This window comes from Diabrotica undecimpunctata, chromosome 6 (assembly GCF_040954645.1).
Source record: "Diabrotica undecimpunctata isolate CICGRU chromosome 6, icDiaUnde3, whole genome shotgun sequence".
In the NCBI taxonomy this organism is placed as follows: Eukaryota; Metazoa; Arthropoda; class Insecta; order Coleoptera; family Chrysomelidae; genus Diabrotica; species Diabrotica undecimpunctata.
Window position 1 is genome coordinate 53125032 of NC_092808.1, and position 23226 is coordinate 53148257.

The 23226-nt window shown below is 33.9% G+C and overlaps 1 protein-coding gene across 2 annotated transcripts in view; it reads left to right on the plus strand.

The window, feature by feature from the left end:
* LOC140443442 (zinc finger homeobox protein 3-like) overlaps nt 1-23226 on the plus strand; it is a 929042-nt gene that overhangs the window by 424225 nt on the left and 481591 nt on the right. For both annotated transcript variants that reach the window (XM_072534701.1, XM_072534702.1), the window contains one exon: nt 16410-16461. The gene's annotated coding sequence lies outside the window, so the exon portion shown is untranslated. The remainder of the gene's footprint in view (nt 1-16409; nt 16462-23226) is intronic.

Here is a 23226-nt window from a genome sequence, read left to right on the forward strand (position 1 = left end):
TTTACTTCGCTTGATCCCAATTTGATTTAACTGTTGTTCCCAAGTAGATGTACGAATCCACGTGTTCAATTCTTTCATTGTCTGATATCAGTTGCTGTGGTGGTTGTTGGGTTTTGCTTACTAACATCCATTTGGTTTTTGTGATATTTAGTCTGAGTCCGTATTGTGCACTTGTTTTTTGTATCTTACTCATTAGGCAACTCAGTTCCTCCATGCTTCTTGCTAGAATCACAGTGTTATCAGCATACCTTATGTTATTAATTATTTCTCCATTTATCTTTATGCCTTCTGTGCTTTCCTCCAGCGCTGTCTTAAATACTTCTTCTGAGTATATATTAAAGAGAATAGGAGACAAGATACAGCCCTGTCGTACCCCTTTCTTGATCTCAATTTTATTGGTCAATGTAGATCCTACTTACACTTTAGCTGTTTGACCCCAATAGAGACTCGCTATTGTTCGAATGTCTCTGTAGTCGACTCCGATCTTATGGAGAACTTCAATTATCTTTTCGTGCTTTACGTTATCGAATGCTTTTGCGTAGTCTATAAAACATATGTACACGTCTTTGTTCATATCTCTGCAGCGCTGGATGAGTACCTGTAGACTAAAAAGTACTTCTCTTGTCCCAAGAGAATTCCGAAAGCCAAACTGCGAATCTCCAATGCTATCCTTGCATTTTTTGCTTATTCTGTTGTAAATAACCTTGGTGTATGCCTTCGAAATGTGGTTAATTAGACTTATCATCCGATGTTAATTACAAGACTTTGCTTTTGGTTTTTTCAGTATGGCAACAAAAGTTGACTCTAGCCAGTCTTCAGGAAACTCCCCGCTGTTATAAATATTGTTAAGAAGTCTGACGAGTGATTCTAGAAATTGACTGTTTGTTTCGCACAGCATTTTCAATACTTCCCCGTATAAGTTATCGTTGCCTGGTCTTTTGTTATTTTTAAGACCCTTTATAGCATTCTCCACTTCTGATTTTAGAATAGAAGGGCCAGTATCATCATTGCTCAGTGTATATCCACTAGGACGGTCATCATTAAACAGTTGTTCCACATAAGTTTCCCAGATTCTAACTATTTTGTCGTGGTCTAGTTGTAGATTTCCATTATCATCGCACAGCCCTTTCGATAAAATATTGTAGCTTTTCTTTGTTGTGAGTTCCTTCATCTTCTTATGCATATTGTGATAGTCGTATACCTTTTCGCACTGTTCGATTTCTTCGCATCTCTCCGAGAACCATTTCTCTTTAGTTTTTCTTATCTCAGCTCTTATTCGTCTATGGGTTTCACGGTATTTGGCAGTATCTTTAGTTTTATATATCCGTCTCTCTTCCATCATGTCAAGGATTTCTGCAGTCATCCAGTCTTTCTTTTTTCTCTTATCAAATAGTAAAAACTTAGTGCTTGAAGTCCTAATCTCTTCTTTAATTTCACTCCACTTTTCCAGCGGTTCATTGTTATTTTTAAGGATTTTTGATATTTCGGTATTTAAATTGTCCTGCATCTGTTGTTTAATATTATTGTTGGAAAGCTTCCTAATATCTAGCGTTTTGGGCCTGTTCTTTACATTTGGCTTTTTTAACTTTACTTCAAACTTACATACCACCGGATTGCGGTCTGATGCTACGTCCGCACCCGGGTAAGTTTTTACGGCTTTGATGGAGTTTCTAAACTTGATTGGTGCAGCGATATAATCTATTTGATTTCTGATTATTTTACCAGGTGAGTCTGCCGGTGATTTCCAGGTATAGAGTCTACGGTGTGGAAGCTTAAAGAGAGTGTTAGTAAGTACTAGGTTGTGTTCTTGGCAAAATTGAACTAGACGATCTCCTCTTTCGTTTCTTTCACCAAGTCCGAAATTTCCCACTATCTTTCCTGTTTTGCCTCGTCCTACTTTCGCGTTGAAATCTCCCATTATAAGTGTTATTTCATTTTTTTTTGGTTGCATTAATTAAGATTTCTAGTTGTTCGTATAAGTCTTCCATTATTGTTTCCTCTTTGTCAGCTGTAGGTGCGTATATCTATATTATGTTCAACTCAAATGGGGACGCATACAGCTGTAAAAGAATCATTCGGTCTGATAGTGCAGTTAAGGATTTTATTGACGATTTTAAACGAAATGCAATGATTATTCCAACTCCATGATTGTGCTTAGGGGTATCGTTACCAGAGTAGTACATTGCATGGTCTAGGATACTACATTCTCCCGAGTTGGGCCAATGAGTTTCACTGATACCTCTTGACTTCTTTTACGATGTTATGTGCTTTGCCACTTTCGTACATACTTTTAACGTTCCAGGTGGCGATTTGTAAGCATCTCAATTTAGGTGTTTTACTCTTCAAAATTGTTTTATTGTTGCAAGGATTTCGCATGATGTCGACCTGGGAGGCCTTGCATTCTGAGTTTAAGTATCCTCCCTTGCCGGATCTTGACTTCCGAAGTCCATGATCAGTAACATATTCCTTATCACTACCGAAAGCCATGATAATTTTCCTGGGAAAATCCATAGGGATCTTTAATGTAGTGGTTTCCCCTTGCCTTCTACATCCTTATGCCGTTGGCCAAATTTTGGTTCATTCGCCTTCGGAGCCGATTTATCAACTCCAGGACAAAAGAGTGCCCTACCACTTACCAACTCATCCGCCCGAAGCCGTTGGTCAGCAAGTGGGAGATCGCTTATACCGGCAATTGCTCGGTAAAATTTTCGCCATATCTGGCTACCCTCACTTAGTTTAGCCTGCAGACCAATGCAGTTGCCCGGGGTGTGGCACGTGGAGCCATAAGTGAGAGTTAGCTGTCTTATGAGGACCAGTTATCAAGAACCATCTCTCGTCTATGACGCTCGATGTGGTCGTTCCGATAAAAGGTGCTACCTATATAACACAACTCTACACCCATCAACAACTTACGAAACAAAAAGCGAGAGGATACAGAATGGGAAACAATGAAAATATTATTCTCTGTTATGTAGACAATGCAATATTGATAGCCCAAAAGAAAGATGTTAACTGGAAATCGATGGAGTTAGCATTGAGCAAGTAATGGAAATAAAGTACCCAAAGATTACAATGATTAGCTATCGAAAACTTAAATATTACAAACAGTACATGGATTAACAGGATGCCTTAATAAAACTATCTGGGGTAACCGACACACGAACGTTGAGATGAAATCAATAATCTATAAGGCAAGTATAAGACCAATAATGACGTATTTATCAGAAAGAAGACCCAATATAGCCGAAATGTAAATATTCAAAAGAATTCAAAAGAAAGCAAGGGACAAATCAACAAGTGGTAGAAAGTATCAGTAAAAGATGTAGTGATAATCTTCCATAGAAGCAACAATCCGCTAATGAACAAGCAAAATTACTTATATAAACGAAGAAGAAAAAGAAGAAGAATCGATTACACTAGTTTTGCTCAATTCAATCCTGGTAAAAAGCTCTAGGCTATCTTATGTATATATTTTAACATTCAAGTGAATTTGTTTAGATCACATATTTTGATTTACAGTCGTAAACACAAAAATTTCTACCTCACACTATTAGCAACTCAAATAAACTTACTATTGGAGATTTCTTTTATTGAAAAAAGAAGAATTATTATAAATAGTGAGAGTGTATACTAAACCTGTACTATATAAGTATAGAAAGTAAATATAGGAAGATAATAGTGAAAATCATAAACATCATTTACAAGTGTTCAAGGCTACAAACGAAGGGAACACTTATTATAATGTATGTATTCTTGTAACGTTTATGGGATTGATTCTAACAATAGTTCCATATAGTGGAACTCCAGGGTAGTTTACCCCTTGGAGGTGGTTAATTACTTGAACACACTAGATACTCATAATTCCGTTTATTAGTTCTCTAGGTACAATAACAGATAGTACTCAGTTGACAGATAACAACACTAACTTCGACCGTTCTCTTGATTCTTCATTCTTAATAATAATCTTACTTACGTTATTTCCAGCTATTTAACTCACTTGCGTTTGTTGATATAATATTGTTTTTACTTGTTTAATTTGTACACATTATTTAATAAGCTTTTGATTACATTGCAAATTTCACTAGGTTAGTGTGCGTTCCCGTTACACCTATATTTTCGATGTCATAAACAAAGAATCGCGTTTAGCAATAAACAATTAATGTTATTAAAAGGATTTTAAATATGTAAACTGAATTGGGTTCCTTAGATCTGATGCTTAATTAAATCACGTTACACACTCTACTTAAAAAAGTCTCACATATTACCAAAAAAAAAACACATTCGAAAGTTTAGAATGTTCAAAACTAGAAACATATGAGTAGATAAAACATTGAAAATTATAGAAACAAACAGTGAAGAAAAAAACTTTCTAAAGATAAAATATTTTAGATTTTTTAGCCAATATAAAAATGAAACCACACAATTTTTAATTGCAAAACATGTTTTCTGTATGGTTGACTTTAAGAAAATATATAAATACTAACTGATATACGAAAGATTTTATAAAATACTCGTAATATGAAATACTTTCGGTATAAACTCTAAGTAATGAATCACCAAAGAACTAACATCTATAAACTAATTGTTGAACAGATATATGTAATAAATAAAGATATCAATAAAATAAAATCAAATAGTGCATAGATGATTTATTAGTTTTTACATCATCAGCGGTGTTACAGTCCGTAGAGTCGCTAACTTTTTGCGTCGTACTGTTATCTTCTATGTTTCGGTTATCCAGTTGGAAACACCGATATTTTCAGCATTTTGCATTACACCTTGCATCTGTAAAATTGAGCTTTGCTTGTACCTGTCGGCTGGATAATTGTGATTATTTTTATTATACTTGATTCAATTACATTAATTACTATCATGTAACTTGATCTCATGTTGCGAAAGTAATAACAGAAAATGTATAACGAAAGATATGGAAGATATTAAACCATCCACCTTTTAGTCCCGATGTATCTCCTTGCGATTTTTACATCTTTGGGATACAGAAAAAGGCATTAAAAAGTATCGTTTTCAGTCGAACGAAGAAGTACAAAATGCTGTAAAATAATTATTTGTGCAACCGCCACAGGAATTCTTTAAGCAGGGTATACATCGTTTGGTAAAATAATAGGACGTGTGCCTTGTTTAAAGTGGTAATTATTTGTAAATGTTTTTGTCAATTTTTTTTCTGGACCTAAGATTGCTTCAATTGAACAAGCCTTGTACGAATTTCTTCTGAAAGTTGTTTTGACATATGCTTAAACAACATGAACGAAGATTAAAAGTTATAAAGAGATATTACTTTAAGGCTATATCTCCGATATAGAGTCATTATAGCCAAAATCTTAGAATATTAACTACTAATCTACTAATAAAAAATAATAGAAAGAAAACAATGAAACAGGTTAAGACCAGCATTCCCCTTGCCTTCTACATCCTTATGCCGTTGGCCAAATTTTGGTTCATTCGCCTTCGGAGCCGATTTATCAACTCCAGGACAAAAGAGTGCCCTACCACTTACCAACTCATCCGCCCGAAGCCGTTGGTCAGCAAGTGGGAGATCGCTTATACCGGCAATTGCTCGGTAAAATTTTCGCCATATCTGGCTACCCTCACTTAGTTTAGCCTGCAGACCAATGCAGTTGCCCGGGGTGTGGCACGTGGAGCCATAAGTGAGAGTTAGCTGTCTTATGAGGACCAGTTATCAAGAACCATCTCTCGTCTATGACGCTCGATGTGGTCGTTCCGATAAAAGGTGCTACCTATATAACACAACTCTACACCCATCAACAACTTACGAAACAAAAAGCGAGAGGATACAGAATGGGAAACAATGAAAATATTATTCTCTGTTATGTAGACAATGCAATATTGATAGCCCAAAAGAAAGATGTTAACTGGAAATCGATGGAGTTAGCATTGAGCAAGTAATGGAAATAAAGTACCCAAAGATTACAATGATTAGCTATCGAAAACTTAAATATTACAAACAGTACATGGATTAACAGGATGCCTTAATAAAACTATCTGGGGTAACCGACACACGAACGTTGAGATGAAATCAATAATCTATAAGGCAAGTATAAGACCAATAATGACGTATTTATCAGAAAGAAGACCCAATATAGCCGAAATGTAAATATTCAAAAGAATTCCAGGAAACTCGCTGAGAGATTGAATAAGGAGTAGACTCACAAACTGAAAATATAATAGAATGACCATATGGGTAGAAAGGCTTACACAAGAATTGCTAAAATAGCAAGGGACAAATCAACAAGTGGTAGAAAGTATCAGTAAAAGATGTAGTGATAATCTTCCATAGAAGCAACAATCCGCTAATGAACAAGCAAAATTACTTATATAAACGAAGAAGAAAAAGAAGAAGAATCGATTACACTAGTTTTGCTCAATTCAATCCTGGTAAAAAGCTCTAGGCTATCTTATGTAATTCCGGATAAGATATATTTTAACATTCAAGTGAATTTGTTTAGATCACATATTTTGATTTACAGTCGTAAACACAAAAATTTCTACCTCACACTATTAGCAACTCAAATAAACTTACTATTGGAGATTTCTTTTATTGAAAAAAGAAGAATTATTATAAATAGTGAGAGTGTATACTAAACCTGTACTATATAAGTATAGAAAGTAAATATAGGAAGATAATAGTGAAAATCATAAACATCATTTACAAGTGTTCAAGGCTACAAACGAAGGGAACACTTATTATAATGTATGTATTCTTGTAACGTTTATGGGATTGATTCTAACAATAGTTCCATATAGTGGAACTCCAGGGTAGTTTACCCCTTGGAGGTGGTTAATTACTTGAACACACTAGATACTCATAATTCCGGTTATTAGTTCTCTAGGTACAATAACAGATAGTACTCAGTTGACAGATGACAACACTAACTTCGACCGTTCTCTTGATTCTTCATTCTTAATAATAATCCTACTTCCGTTATTTCCAGCTATTTAACTCATTTGCGTTTGTTGATATAATATTGTTTTTACTTGTTTAATTTGAACACATTGTTTATTAAACTTTTGATTACATTGCAAATTTCACTAGGTCAGCATGCGTTCCGGTTACACCTATATTTTCGATGTCATAAACAAACAATCGCGTTTAGCAATAAGCAATTAATGTTATTAAAAGGATTTTAAATATGTAAACTGAATTGGGTTCCTTAGATCTGATGCTTAATTAAATCACGTTACACACTCTACTTAAAAAAGGCTCACATAAGACCAAAAAAAAACACATTCGAAAGTTTAGAATGTTCAAAACTAGAAACATATGAATAGATAAAGCATTGAAAATTATAGAAACAAAAAATGAAGAAAAAAACTTTCCAAAGATAAAATATTTTAGATTTTTTAGCCAATATAAAAATGAAACCACACAATTTTTAAATGCAAAACATGTTTTCTGTATGGTTGACTTGAAGAAAATGTATAAATACTAACTGATATACGAAAGATTTTATAAAATAATATGAAATACTTTCGGTATAAACTCTAAGTAATGAATCACCAAAGAACTAACATCTATAAACTAATTATTGAACAGATATATGTAATAAATAAAGATATCAATAAAATAAAATCAAATAGTGCATAGATGATTTATTAGTTTTTACATCATCAGTGGTGTTACAGCAAATAGAGTCGCTAACATTTTGCGTCATACTGTTATCTTCTATGTTTCGGTTATCCAGTTGGAAACGCCGATATTTTCAGCATTTTGCATTACACGTTGCATCTGTCCAATTGAGCTTTGCTTGTACATATCGGCTGGATAGTTGTGATTATTTTTATTATACTTGATTCAATTACCGTATTACATGTAACTTGATCTCATGTTGCGAAAGTAATAACAGAAAATGTATAACGAAAGATATGGAAGATATTAAACCATCCACCCTTCAGTCCCGATGTATCTCCTTGCGATTTTTACTTCTTTGAGATACAGAAAAAGGTAATAAAAGGTATCGTTTTCAGTCGAACGAAGAAGTACAAAATGTTGTAAAATTAATTATTTGTGCAACCGCCACAGGAATTCTTTAAGCAGGATATACATCGTTTGGTAAAATAATAGGACGTGTGCCTTGTTTATAGTGGTAATTATTTGTAAATGTTTTTGTCAATTTTTTTTCTGGACCTAAGATTGTTTCAATTGAACAAGCCTTGTACGAATTTCTTCTGAAAGCTGTTTTGACATATGCTTAAACAACATGAACGAAGATTAAAAGTTACAAAGAGATATTACTTTGAGGCTATATCTCCGATATAGAGTCATTATAGACAAAATCTTAGAATATTAACTACTAATCTACTAATAAAAAATAATAGAAAGGAAACAATGAAACAGGTTAAGACTAGCAAAGAGTTGTAGAGTGAAGGATGATATTTTTAAGTGGATAAAAATAATACATTCGTATACGTTAGTATAATATTAAATTATACGAGTAACACAAATAACCTTTTTGAAATCCTACGACTAGGAAAAGGAGAAAACTACGGAAGTGCTGAAGAGGACAGGGATTGATAGAAAAGATTTAAAAATAATAGCTAACCTGTATTGGAATCAATCAGCGGTGCTCCGAATAGATGGAGAATATACAGATCAGGTCAAAATCTTGAGGGGAGTGAGACAGGGGTGCATACTTTCACCACTGATATTCAATCTACTCAGAGCACATTTTTAAAGAGGCTCTAAAACATATTGATGAAGGCATCTCATATGCAATAAATGAAGTCAAGCTCAATAACCTGCGGTATGCAGATGATACAATAGTGTTTTCCAATACCATAGAAGGGCTGCAAAACTCAACAAAATAACGGAAACAAGTAGAAGATACGGACTGGATATAAACACCAGCAAAACCAAGCTAATGATTATCAGCAAGTAAAACATAACTGGAGCAAATCTGTATGTGAACCAAATAAGAATTAAACGTGTCTCACAATACAACTACTTGGGAACTATAATCAATGAGTCGTGAGACAATACCCAAGATATTAAATGTCGCATCGGAAAGGCAAAAAGTGCATTCTTAACTATGAGTTCTTTGTTAAAGAGCCATGACCTCACCCTAGAAATAAAAATAAGGCTCCTTAAATGTTATGTGTACTCAGTGCTTCTGTACGGAGATAAAACGTGGACATTGAAGGCGGAAACTCTATCAAAACTTCAGGCTTTTTAGCTATGGTTATACAGAAGGATCCTGAAGATACCATGGACAGACAAAGTCACCAATGAAGAAGTACTGCAGAGGATAAACACAACTGCGGATTTGGTCAACATCGTAAAGGGCCGTAAGCTGCAGTACTTGAGACATATAATGAGAAATTAAGGCAGAAACGAGCTACTTCAATGCATTCTACAAGGTAAAATTGAACGAAAAAAGGTCCCGGGACGAAGAAGAATATCCTGGCTTGCTAACCTGAGAGCACTGTGTAGAAAGACCTTATCACAGCTATTTCGTATAGCAACCAACAAAGTCATCATAGCCAGAATGATCGCTAACTTTTGGAACGGACAGGCACCCTAAGAAGAAAGGAAGACGACTACGAATAAAAAATCACATTCACAGTGGCAGTATTATATAGGTACAATAAGTGGCAAAATAAGGGGGGTGATCAGTTTCAGGATAGGAGTCATAAAATCCTAAACCAAAATATTTTCATGGGCGTCAAAAGAAAATAAACCTGTATATTGGAAATTAAGTCAGTATAAAATACATCACAGACAAATACCCATAAAAAAGTTTCACTCTACCAAATTCCTGTGAAACTACTTAAACTCCTAGATAATAAATAGTTCAAGCTTCGTGCACCAAATAGAATTTTTTAATCAAATCTAAGAAACCTACTATTTACAGCAAAATTGGTTATACTTTTTTTATATAATGGTACCAGGATAGGGAAATCTGTTAAAATGTAGGAACTTAATGCCTGATAGACTGATAAGCTTAATGCGTTACACCTTGAAAATCCTTTTACTAATTCTTTAGAAACCTATTCATGAGCTCTATGAAATAATACTGAGTAATAAATTATTTTTGGACTGGGAACTGGTATGCGTTATACTGCACGCGTATTTTTTAACAGAAAGGGTACGAGTTTCGAAAAAAAATAAACGTCTGTTTTATAGACTTTGAAAAGACATTCGATCGAGTTTACCGTGAACTTCTTTTTAAAAATTTAAACTTAGCTGGATTCGACAGCTATGATTTTAGCTTTAAAAAAAACTTTACTTCCATTACACCGCGACCCTAAACGTGAGGCGTACTTACACTGGGATTTCAATACAACGAGGAGTAAGGCAATGGTGTATCCATGAGCAATAGTCAATTTATATTTGGAGTTATGGAAGAGAATGTGTTAAAAAAATAGGTAGAGGAATAACAAATAACATAAGGTATGCCTACGACAAAAAGCTTGAAAATTGGTCCGATCCTTGTCAATATAATTGATACTGACTCTCATACTTTTATACAGTTAACTTTCATATTACAAACAATCTAAAACGTTTTAAAGTGCAAATATTTCATAACATAAGTACGTTTTTTAAAACTGCACAATTCTAGCTAAAAATTTCACTGAATATTGCCTTCGTGGAAGCCTTATCCGTGACGTGTGAACGTTTGTACTTTCAAAGTTTAAATTCTGCGTATTTTCGACATATTTCAAATGCCTCGTTTAAAATTTCATGTTATAAGTTTTGAAGATTAAGCATCAATAATGGAAATTCCAATAAAAGTAATAAATTTTATTGATCCCATGAGAATAGTAAAGAATCGCAATGCTCGCGCAAAGTTTATATATTTGACACCTTTATAAAAACCAACTTTATTTTCAGTTAATACAAAAATTGCATACAAAAGCTACACTCTTCACCTTTATTTTTGTTTTTAGGACACTTTGATCAAAAAATATCGAATTTTTACCGTCGAGTTGATACAAATTTTATTTAAAATTAATTTCGCGCGCGTAACTGACATTCAAAATCACCGCTCGCTTTAAGCGTTATTTGAAACATTTTTTTCTACGTCGTACAGATTTTAATGTGCCCCCCCCCCTACAAGGGGGCGTATTAGGGTGAAGCTGGGGGAAAAAGTGGTAAAGTTTTTTGCACCTTATTTGAAGTCATAAAATTGACATTCCCAGCAAAAGTTTGCTTGTTCGTATGATTTTTGGAAGTCAAATCTCTGACGACTAGACTGCATGGGATTTTTTTTAAATGCAGAGCAGAAGAAAATGGACAAAGACTGTTATTTATAGATATTAAATTTAAGATATTAGGTAGAAATAAATGTTGTATGAATAGAAAGTATTTCTTTTCAAAATTCGTAGAAACCTTTTTGAGATTGTTTTTTAATGAGTTGATTATAAAACAGCGAGTAATCTTATTCAGCTATTGTCGTATCAACAATGGGAAAGTTTAGATGTTTATTTTACGTAGATGCTATTGTTGGGTGTGTATCGAAAACCCAAAATATTGGGTTAAAGAAAATATTAGGGTAAGTCCGGTAAAGACGGGTCACTTTTTTTCTCACTTTGATTACTTGAAAAATTGACTAGTGTATGATACGATTTTTGGAAAGGAATACTTATTATAGTTTATATATTTATTATGCAAAAATAAAAAATATGTAACTTGAGGAATATAAAAGTTATAGAAATTAACATAAATACTTCTTACTGGCCCATCTATACTAATACGTAGGTACAGATGGGCCATTCCTATTGGTAGAGTTGGGCTAATTTGAAACACATAAAATAATGATGCTAACCTATTTCTTTTTACTAGCAATTTTTCCACACGAATCACAAACATTTTCAAATTTTGTACAGTTGTCATGGCACCAGTGTTTGCAAATCAAACATTGAACCCAGTCATCTTTTCTGGATGTTTTGCTGTAATCTTCACCACAACCAATGCACTCATTTTCATTAAATTCGTCTTCGTCTTCGCTGTCATCTAAAACTGGCACATCTGCATTCATATCATCATCAGACGAATATAACTCATACTTTTTATATTGACGCCTTTTGTATTTCTGTTTTGGAACTGTCTTTTTTTTTATTCTTGTTTCTTTATCTTCTTTTCTTGAATTTTGTCTGCAGAATTAAGAATTTCCGCCACTCTTCTTGCTCGGCCCCTTACATTCTTTTTTGCAGCATCAATTTTGGGTACAGGCGATAACGTGTCCAATACTTTTCCAGGTGTTACACTTGAGTCTTCAACATTAGACGTACCAGCTGCAGTTTCTTCATCAACGACTAGAGTAATGCCTGCAAGTGAAGGACCTGATTCATCTAAAATATTTAGATCTATTTCTGTATTACTTTGTTCTTCTACTATAGCTGAGGAGCTCTCATTTGTGGACAAAAAAGCGTGCTCTGGAATTTTATCGGGATCAAATGGTACAATTCCTGTAGCAACAAATCCAGATGTTCCATTTTTCACCCTTGCTGAGATTTTCCACGCATTTCCTAACAACTCACCAAACTGGTAACGTGTAATTTTTCTTGTTGAGTTATTTCTGATATAGTTTTGATATCTCGAGTAAAAATTAGCCTTTAAAGATTTGAAAAAAGCTCGGTCCAACGGCTGCAGAAAATGCGTGGTATGACTGGGTAAGCACAACAATATAATTTCGTTGTTTTCGGCGCATTCTAATACTTCCACTGCTGCTGATATTAGATGGGACGTATGTCCATCTAATATCAGCAAAACTTTGCCTTGAGGCTTTCGAGGAATAAATAGATTTTTTAGCCAATGTAAAAAAATATCTGCATTTACGTAGGCCGATTTTTCGGACATTACAAACATTGCTCCAGGTGGCATTCTATCCGCGTATTCTTCTTTTCTATTTTTTCCTTTAAAAATATAATAAGGAGGTAAAAATACGCCCTCAGCATTGCAGCAGCTTATCACAGAAATCGTTTCTCCTTTCTCTCCTGATGTAATAACAGGGACGTTCTTGGATCCTTTAGACGCGAGTACATGTCCAGGCCTGTTATTTAACTGCAAACCTGTCTCGTCTACGTTGAAAATATGCCCCGGCTTATTTATTAGTTGACTATTGGTTAAAATACTTAGCAGCAGATCGAAGTACTGTTTAACTACCTCGTGGTTTAATCCTTTTGCCCTGTCCAAAGAAACTCTTTCACCTTTTCGCACTGATATGTCTGGATGGCGCCGTAAAAAAGACTGCAACCAGTCAAAACCAGCTTTATTGTTGTTTCTATTGAATTTGTGGCTTACATTAAATTTTTCTGCTAATTCAAACGCCACAGTTCGTACATGGTCACGAGTGGGTGCAAAACCATACTTCTGCAATTTCTTAATATGCAGCACTAATTTCATCTCGATCTCATCCCCAATAGTTGAAGAAGGTCCAAGACGATTGTGTTTTTTTAGACCATTATTTTTCATTCTTCTCTGTATGCTACTTCGAGGTATGCCATAAACTAATGCAGCTCGATTTAGTCCCATGCGATTTTCTCTGATAGCTGCAACCGCATTTTGTAGTGCGTCTTCGCTCCATTTACCTCTTTCAACAGTAGATTTCCGCTTATAATATGAAGGCATATTGTAACCTGTAACAATATAGAAATTAATTAATAATACTTATTATTAAAAAAAATTGTTGAATAATACAAACCCAATACTTATTATTAGCCCATCTATACCGATACACTGTGGCCCGTCTATCCCAAAGGTTCGGTAGAGACGGGCCACGCCATCGAACACACAGTTTAAATTTTATAAGGGTATTTTAGGTTAGGTTCAGTTGTTTAATCTCAATATAACAGTTGAATACATAAATAATAAAAAAAACTTACCTTTTGTTAAAACTTACACAACTTGAAAATTCACCAAGGAAAAATTTCACCAACAACATATAATTAAGTAAAAAAATCTCCGTTGTTTATGCATACACTTCGCAATGACCATGTTCGCGGGGTCTGTCGTTGACTAAATGTTATAAATCAACGTTGTCGCACTGCACAATAAACAGAGGATCTGCAATATGACGAATGGCCCGTCTATACCGATGGCCCATCTCTCCCGGACTTACCCTAATTTGATGGATTTTCTGTGTGTTTGTTTAAAATACTAAAATCATCATTGGTTGAAAATTTAGAAAACAGAAAAAGCTGTATGTTTGATGGGATTTTGAAAGCAGAGGAACAGATAGTCTGTTCCTATTCATAAAAAGAGTAACATCTAACGCTAAAAAGAGATTCTTCTTCTTCTTCAGATGCAAATCCACTAATGGATGTTAGCGATCACATTTTCCATTAATTCTCTATTTCTTGCAATATGTATCAGAGATTGTATGTCGTTAATCCCTGTCCATTGCCTTATGTTTCGGAGCTAGGACATTTTCTTGCGTCCCATTCCTCTCTTGCCTTTAATGTTACCCTAGATTATAAGTTGGAGGAACTGGTATTTTTCATTTCGCATGATGTGACCTAGATAGGCCGTTGTCCTTTTCTTGATGGTTTCGAAAAGTTGGCGTTCTTGGTTTATTCTTTTAAGGACATCTATATTTGTGATTTTCGCTGTCCATGGTATTTTTAGGATACGGCGATAGAGCCACATTTCGAAAGCTTCTAATCTGTTTATATCCCTCGTTTTGAGTGTCCAGCCTTTACGCCATATAGCAGACTGACCACACGTAGAACTTAGTAAACCTTAGTCTCAGTTGAAGATCAAACTCTGAACAAGTCAGTACCTTCTTGAATTTTACGAAAGCTTGTCGAGCTTGCTCAATGCGACATTTTACTTCCCTGTCCGATGCCCAGTCTTCAAAAAGCCACGATCCCAGGTATTTAAATTTACTCACTCTTTCAATGGACTTAGTATTCAGTGTTATGGTGGAGTTTTCAAGTGCATCCAAGTTTATGGATATGATCATAAATTTGGTTTTTTTGGTATTAATCTCTAATCCCATTCGCTTACTGTATTCTCCGATTATAGTGACAAGTTGTTGAAGATCGACTATGTTGTCACAAATTAAAACACCATCATCAGCATATCGGTTGTTGTTGATCAATACTCAATTCACTTTGATTCCCATCTTTGCATCCTCCAAAGACTCTTGAAATATGGCTTCCGAATAAATGTTAAATAAAAGAGGGGAAAGCACACATCCCTGTCGAACGCCCCTTCTTATATGTATGGGTTTGGATATAGAATTGTCTATTTTTAACTGTGCCGTTTTATGCCAGTACAAGTTTTCAATGCATCTTATGTCTTTTTGTTCTATACCAACTTTCTTGAGGATATGCATTAACTTGTGGTGTTGGACACGATCAAAGGCTTTTTGGTAATCTAAAAACACATCCTTCTTCTGATCGTAACAATTTTGGACCAGCATTTGTGTTGCTACTATTGCTTCTCGTGTTCCTAAACCTTGCCTAAACCCGAACTGGGAGTCACTGATGTCCTATTCACATTGTTTGTACATCTTTGATGTAGTATTTTTAAGAATATCTTTAAAGTGTGACTCATCAGGCTAATGAGTCTGTGATCCCCACATCTTTTTGCATTGACTTTCTTGGGCAGGGGAATAAAGGTAGAGAGTAACCACTGTTGGGTTACGCTAAAAAGAGATTGATAAACAGTAAAGCTGTACGGTAGAAAAATATTAAATTGTGTTAATAAAAAAGAAATTTTGTTTTCGAAAGTTTGACAAAGTTGTAGCAGTAGCAATTCCGTGTATGCTGAATGGTAGCAGTTAAAAAGTTAACAGCATTTATAAATATCAATAAATTATCATTGCATTGGGACAAGCTTTGGCTGGGAGAATTAAGTATCCAAGAGAATATGGAAATTTTGGTTAGGCTAGGTGGTGAGAACCAGATTTGTTTTAGGGAACAGATCCAAGGGAGGAGTTAGCTAGCGAGATCCGAGTAAATTTGAGAATTAAAAAAAATTAAAATTTATCAGGTTTATTAAAATTTTAGAACAATAGTAGAAAAATATAAAGTTTTGAAACGGAACGAACAGTAACGAATTAAATTTATAAATTTGTTTTGGTTTCTAAGTTCTGTAAATTAGTACAGATTATTTAGTAAAGCGAATCAAGATGGGCTACGTAGCTTTTAACTGTCAGAATAGGGGCGAAGTGACATTTGTAGTTGTACGTTTTTACACTATTATGAGGCAAAGGTATTTCATAACTCAAAGAGAAACCCTAAGAAACATTTGATTGTTTGCTATGTCAAATTATTGAAAGATTTAAAATCAGTAACTGTATTTAAATTTAGATCAAATTTCAATATCATAATGTATAATATACTCATACTCATAATATCATTAATTTATAACCCATTTATGTAGCTGTATTCACAGAAAAGCAATTAAAACTTTTTTGTTGTTTCAGGAGGTGAGCGAGTACCATCCAACAATTTAAGGTTGTCATCAGTGGTTACGAGGTACGCAAATAGCTTTATAATTGATTCTCATGTTATAAACAGTTCGGTATAATTGCACGTAATAATTATAAATAATAATTATGCTCCTGCAACACCGGATAAACATTCATAATAAAACTTCATTAATATCGTCGCTGTCGTTATTATAATAAATAAAAAATAGATTTTATTACAGTGACTAAGGTATAAATTATGCCAGTCGACTCATCTAGGTCGAATAAGAAGTTTTAATTACATCTATTCTGGGTATCATTACGGTTAATAGGAATTTAAGCTTATCACTTTTATATAAGTTTTTGTAATGTTAGATCGATTGCAATTAATATGCGTGGATGTCGTTAATAAAATAGCTTGACAGAAACAAAAATTCCACAAAATCGTTGGTAAAATAAAGAAACTGAGGACATAATTATAAATCGTATAACATATTTGTAATACGGAAGATGATTGGTTAAAAAAAGTTTCAGTTTGTTAGCTATATCTTGATTTAGTATATTTGCTACTGACTCGTGCCATTCCTTGTAAATATTCAGTTGCAGCAAATGCTTGGACAGCCCTTGGTAACACGTTGGACGGTTTCTTTGACTCTACATCCATACCGGCATTTGTATTTTGATACCTTTTTTTTGACTGAGGTGGAAAGTTTCTAAACCAACTAGAGAAGATGTCCCCTAGTACTGTTGGATTCAAACCGGAGAGAAACACATACTAGGATATATCATTTAAAGTATGAGTCATATGGTCCGCATGCACCCCTGACCAGTCGCCCACCAACTAAAACCACCCCTTCTTCGGACAAGGCACCTATGGCAATTCGAGTGAAAAACTGGAAGAAGATTCTTACCTAAAAATGACAAGAACCACTTAAAATAACATCTAGAGACACTATTGTAAAGAGATAATAATATGGGATGATTAAAAGTTCAGATGTATGTGGCTTGACAAATGGGAGTGTAAAAATAAAAAAGGGGGTACACGATATCGTAAAAACGTCACACGAAACTTAATTATCGATCTTGCTGTAAAGGGGGCCCCTATTCGGTCTTGCGGCCAGGCTATAAGGACCCATGACCGCTCTATATGTAATTTTTTACTTCATCCACCCTGTTCCTATACCGCTCTCTCTAGTCTTTTTTTTCTTTAATATTTGCGTAATTAGGTCGACAGTAGTATCGTAGGATACTTTGTTCTGCATGGCTTTTTGTTTGTTAGTTGTCCTAGCTTTGATATTAGGTTGTTCTGTTTTCTTTGGAAAATAGTGAAAACAAAAATGCAATGTTCTTCGTCGTCAATAATGCCACAATTTATACCCAAATCATTTGTGGTCTTCTTTATTTTATACGAGTACGACATAAAGAAGCCGTGGCTGGTGAGAAATTGTATAAAATAATAATTTAACCTCCTAAACCTACATTTGGACCATTTAACCACATCAGGGACTAATATTTGAGTCCATTGTATGGATGGATCATAGTTATGAGCTGTAGGGCTTGTTACCTTTAGTAGGGGTTTCTGTGTTCCTATGTAGGCAGTTTTTTATATTTAGCCATTCTCAAAGCTTTGTACCATATGGTGGCGACGTATAAGAGGGTAGAATGTACAAACTGAAGGTACGTTATTTTTCCGATGTTTGGCATACTTTTTATTAATGCCGCAATCCTATCTTCTGCTCTATGAACTTCTTTCGTCAGATCCTTTGTAAACCTGTGTCTAGTTGAATGCTTAGATATTTAGCACAGTACATAAGCTCTATACTTGTACTATTTATTATAAAAGTCAGGTATAGACGGGCTCTAGGCCCTTTTAAGATTAGGATTTCTGTTTTTTTCTGTTGCTAACTCTAGATCTTGTTTAACCATCTGTCTTTTTATCAGCTTCTGTTCACTAAAGTTTCCAACTTAAAGTTGTTGTTATATTGAATGAGTAGAGCTAGACCGTCCCCATATGCAATAGCTTTGGTCTCTGCTCCATAGTCCATTTCTAGTATTTCATTATCTAGAATGATTCAAAGTGTTGGTTCTACTACGGATCCTAGCAGTACACCTGCTAATAGTTTAAATCTTTACGTTTTGTCACTTGTACATACATTTTATTAAGGTAGTTTCTCACGTCAAACATCATGAAGGCGGCTCATTTCTTCCTGATCCTGATACAGTGTCAGTTATTTTTTTTACCGCATCGATTAAAAATCTAGATTTCCTGAATCCGCACTGTTTGTCAGATATACTTCTGTTCATTTGTAATTCTTTTTCTAGGTGATTTTGACAACATTTTCCCACGCTGTCTAGAAGGCACATTGACCTGTAAGAGTTGGCAGTTTTGGGGTCTCTGCCCGGTTTAAGTATTAGCGTCAATCTTCCCTGTTTAATCATTTTGGAAAACATTTGAATCTGAAGGAGTTCATTGAAGATCCTCTGGACCATCTCAGAATTTTTCTCTATTATGATGTTTATCGCCTTAGAAGGAACTCTATCAGAACCAGCTGCTTTTCCAAATTTAATACTTTTTATCGCTATTACTATATCTTTAGCCGAAAAATCGTCAGGTCGAACGTTGACCTTAATTTGAGTGAACTGTTGTGGGAGCAGGAAATAGGGTATTAGCTATTTCCTTCCGTTTTTTATTACAAAAAGGCTATATCGGGTCTCCGTCCTCAATTTTATGAGGCCTTTTATTTACACTTAGATTCTCAATATAAGAAATCACAACAAAAGACTGTTTCCAGAAATGTGTTTAATTAAAACTACACAAGACACCTTAAAAGCAAGAGAAGACATTGAGAATATAATTGCTATATACAGTAATAATCTATCAATGAAAGAACCAACAACTATATAAAAGTTCTTATAAAAATTGCACAGATTAGAAGAATTATATTTGCCGTTTCTCTTGTTAGTAACTTTTTTTTTCAAACTCATCACCCTGTATATTTAGTCATTATTGGAATCTCCTATTAAATACGAGTTGAACCATATGTATGACATTTGTTCACCATTTACATTATTAACTAAAACTGACAGTAGTTGTGTTTAGAAAATTTCTGCAAGATAAATTGCTTCTCTAAAGTGGCTGTTAACGAAAAAGAACGATTACTATTTTAATGATGAGAGGATACGGTGATAAAAAAGATCTTGTTTTGAAGTAGCCAACATCAGTGAAGAATCGCAAATATCAAATATGGAATCTCCGTATCCCAAAATAGGTGTACAGTGCACAGATTCTAAACATGCCGGTGGGAGATGGCTTCTATGCGTTGTATTGTAGTTGGTCTATGAGAGAAAAAGTTTTCGAAATGATGAAATAACAAATTTTATATTCTTATTTGTTATTTCATTATTTTGAAAACTTTCTCTCATACATCGACTATAATACAGCGCATAGAAGCCATCTCCCACCGGCACATTTAGAATCTGTGCACTGTACATGTGTGATGAATTTAAAAAATGTTGAAGCAATACAAAATTTAGTTTCTACATTTTACTGCAATTTAAATATTCGTTTTCTTTGGCCTTTTTTCGTACAAGATTGCACATAGGCCTACAACTTTCATGTCTCTTATTTAATCTTTTCAGCCATGTTTCGCTTGCTTTTTTTATTCAACGTCTCATCTCGTTATGTTTCTTTGTCTTGTCTTTTTTATAGCAGGACTGCAATAAATAATCTTACCATTTTTTCATCTTTTGTCTTTTATCGTAATCTCATATTATCTTTGTGATTTTCCTAGACGCAGGTATATATTTATAATCGCTTGCTGATACTATCAAGGTAAATTTGTGCTACCAATAATTTTCAAGTGTACTATAAATATAAGAACGAGAAATCCTTCGAAACAAGAATATCCTTCTTATAAGAGTACGGTATGGGTTAAAATGTACGAGTATAACAAGGTGAAAATTTTCCCACACGAAACTAATAATACGAGCAACATAATAATGTTATTAAAAATATTACAACTATATAAAATGTTGGTTCCAAACACAAACTTACAAAGTGTATAAATATAAATAACAGGAAACAATTAAATTGCAATTAACAAAGTTGCTTTACTGATAATTAGTTTGAAAATGCGTGTGTGACAATGTAATAATAAGTACCCTGGTCTAATAAAAACAAGAATTAACATTAAATAAACTGTCATTGCGGAAAAAGTTTCAACATATGTGAATTGTCACTATTGAATTTAATTATTATTTTGAAATTATTAAAAAAATATTAGCATATTATTATATTTTTATATATAATTTAGTAAACATTTTTTTCTGCGTCCTCTGTATAAACAATTTATTGAATACAGCACATATACTTTGTTGATCCAATATAAGCAGGGAAACATATCTTTTTTTTTTTATAATGAACACGTTATTTGAAAAGGACCCACCCACAATATTTTAGAAATGCGACGCATTAGAAAGATATGCCGAAACACGTCAACTTTTAACTTTAGGGAGATACTTTTTAAAGGCATAAACGTCAGGCTCACTCCTACTGAAGATATCCCTTAAATTTTTTCAAATAGCGTTAGATATCAGGCCATACCTCATTTGAATGTTCTGAAAAATCAGCTTATATTTATTCATATTGTTTTGCATTTGATACCAACCTTATTACTTAATCGTTAATTGGTTTTCTTAAAAATTCTCATATGCCTCCGTATCATCTTAACGTCTCAATAGGGTACATGTAAACTCAACACTAAACTAAGGCAAATATGAACAATGCATATATTGCATATATTATGCAAATATCTGGGGTTTTTGCATATTTGTACAAATTGTTGTCCATAAAAATACTAACAAATTTTACAGAATCAATGCTACTGTTTTATCCACGTTAAAAGAGAGTAAATTAGAGTCGGACCGGGTTTTTTTTTAAGTAGATCAGAAGTTATACTTTAAGTGTCCACACTTTTGCTCCATACAAAAGTACAGACCAAATATAGCACTCTACCATTCTTTGTCTTAGTTCTAAATTGAGATGATTATTGCAAATAAATTACTTCATTTTCATAAAAGTAGTTTTAGTGATTGCTATTCTGAGTTTTATTTCTATGTCTGCGATCAAGTTGGTTCATGTCTGCGATCAAGTTGGTTCCTATGACAGTTTCCAAATATGTAATTTTGTCAATTTTTATACTTGGACTCCATTTAATTAAAGCTCTGCATTTGGACTTTGGAATCTGCACTTTAGTCACCATTTTATTTTCAATCAAATCTTAAATGAAGTGGCAAAAAATAATAAAATTAGGAAGGATATATTACAGTAAGTCGATATGTGACACCAATTAAAGAGCAAAATGTGATTGCATAGGTTCGGATGAGTAGTATATGATCAACGTCCAGATCCTTATCATCCAATATGAAGAACTGCTGAGTTGCACGTCCCTAGAAGGAATAAGAAAGAATTGCTAAAGAAGACCTGGTGAAAAATTCTCAGGCAGAGCATATCTGTGAAGGGATTTATAATAATAGTACCCAAGAACGAAACGGAAAAAAGTAATAAGAGGAACCGACCCCCCATACGGATAAAGGCATAGAAAATTATGACACCCGTATCATTAAAATTTTCGTTATAATTATTCCAGCTAACTGGGAAGTTAGCTGGGATAACTATTTTCAGAAGAGAAGGTTCAGGTTGTGTCCATAATGAACCCAACGTTGACAAGCGATAGCTACAATATTAAATTAGTTTGGCTATACTAGTTTAGTGAGGGAACTTTTACTTTTACTAGTCCTTTAGGGATCTCCTTAATATACATACAAATATATGTTTTGTTACCGTAACATTATTTTTTGTGTATATCGGCTTCTACGAAATTTACGAAACAATAGTTTCCTTAAAAGTATATTGGTTGTCTGTCACCTTCATTGTCTAATTTTGAGACAGATAGAAAGAAGAAATGTAAAATAAAATAGTTTAAATTTTTGACTGATCATTAACCCATTAACCGCCAAGGTATGAAATATGTAAATTTTTTATAAAAATAATATAAGGGTTAGTTATTTATGGTGTTTTAAAGACGGTGTTTTTTAGGTTACAGGGTGTTCTAAAAAAATAATGTTGCGTTTTCGCATCAATGGCGGAATCTGTTAAGAAATTAATGAAATACACTTTTATGGATTATGAGATTTATTTCAAAATTAAAGATTCAAAAGTAGTAAAACTAAATAAAATATTTGTAAAAAAACTATAAAACCTAATATTACAATTTATGGAAGCTGTCAAAACATGTAGAGTGTAAATGTACATTGCACTTCTGACACATATATATAGTTTGGCTTTTACATTGTCTGCATCTTTTTCTTGACTTATCAGGGTGACTTATTACGATGTGGTTCACTTTGTCAGTTCTCATTTCTTTCGGTATTTCTGACTTTGTTGGCCTTCCTCGTCCTTTGTATTTAGGAGCTGATGTACCCTCATCGTCGCTGGCTGATAATGAATTACTTTCTTCTGATTTTATTAGCGCCATAACAATATAAGAGCGAAACTCTAATTGCGATATTGTAGAGTCATTTGCCAATTTATAAATTTTCCATGCATTGACGATTGTACTGTCTATAGTATTTATAAAAAGAGGCCACCACCATTTCTTTCCTGTTACTCTTATACGATAATTGGCTATGCCGTTATCATGTAAATCAACACACCCCATATTTTTGTTGTATTCTTTTATTAGAAATGGCTGGTCTACACTTACTTCTTTTCGTCGTTTTCTATCATACCGTTTTACTTGCTGAATTGGATTTATTGGTATATTATTTGACA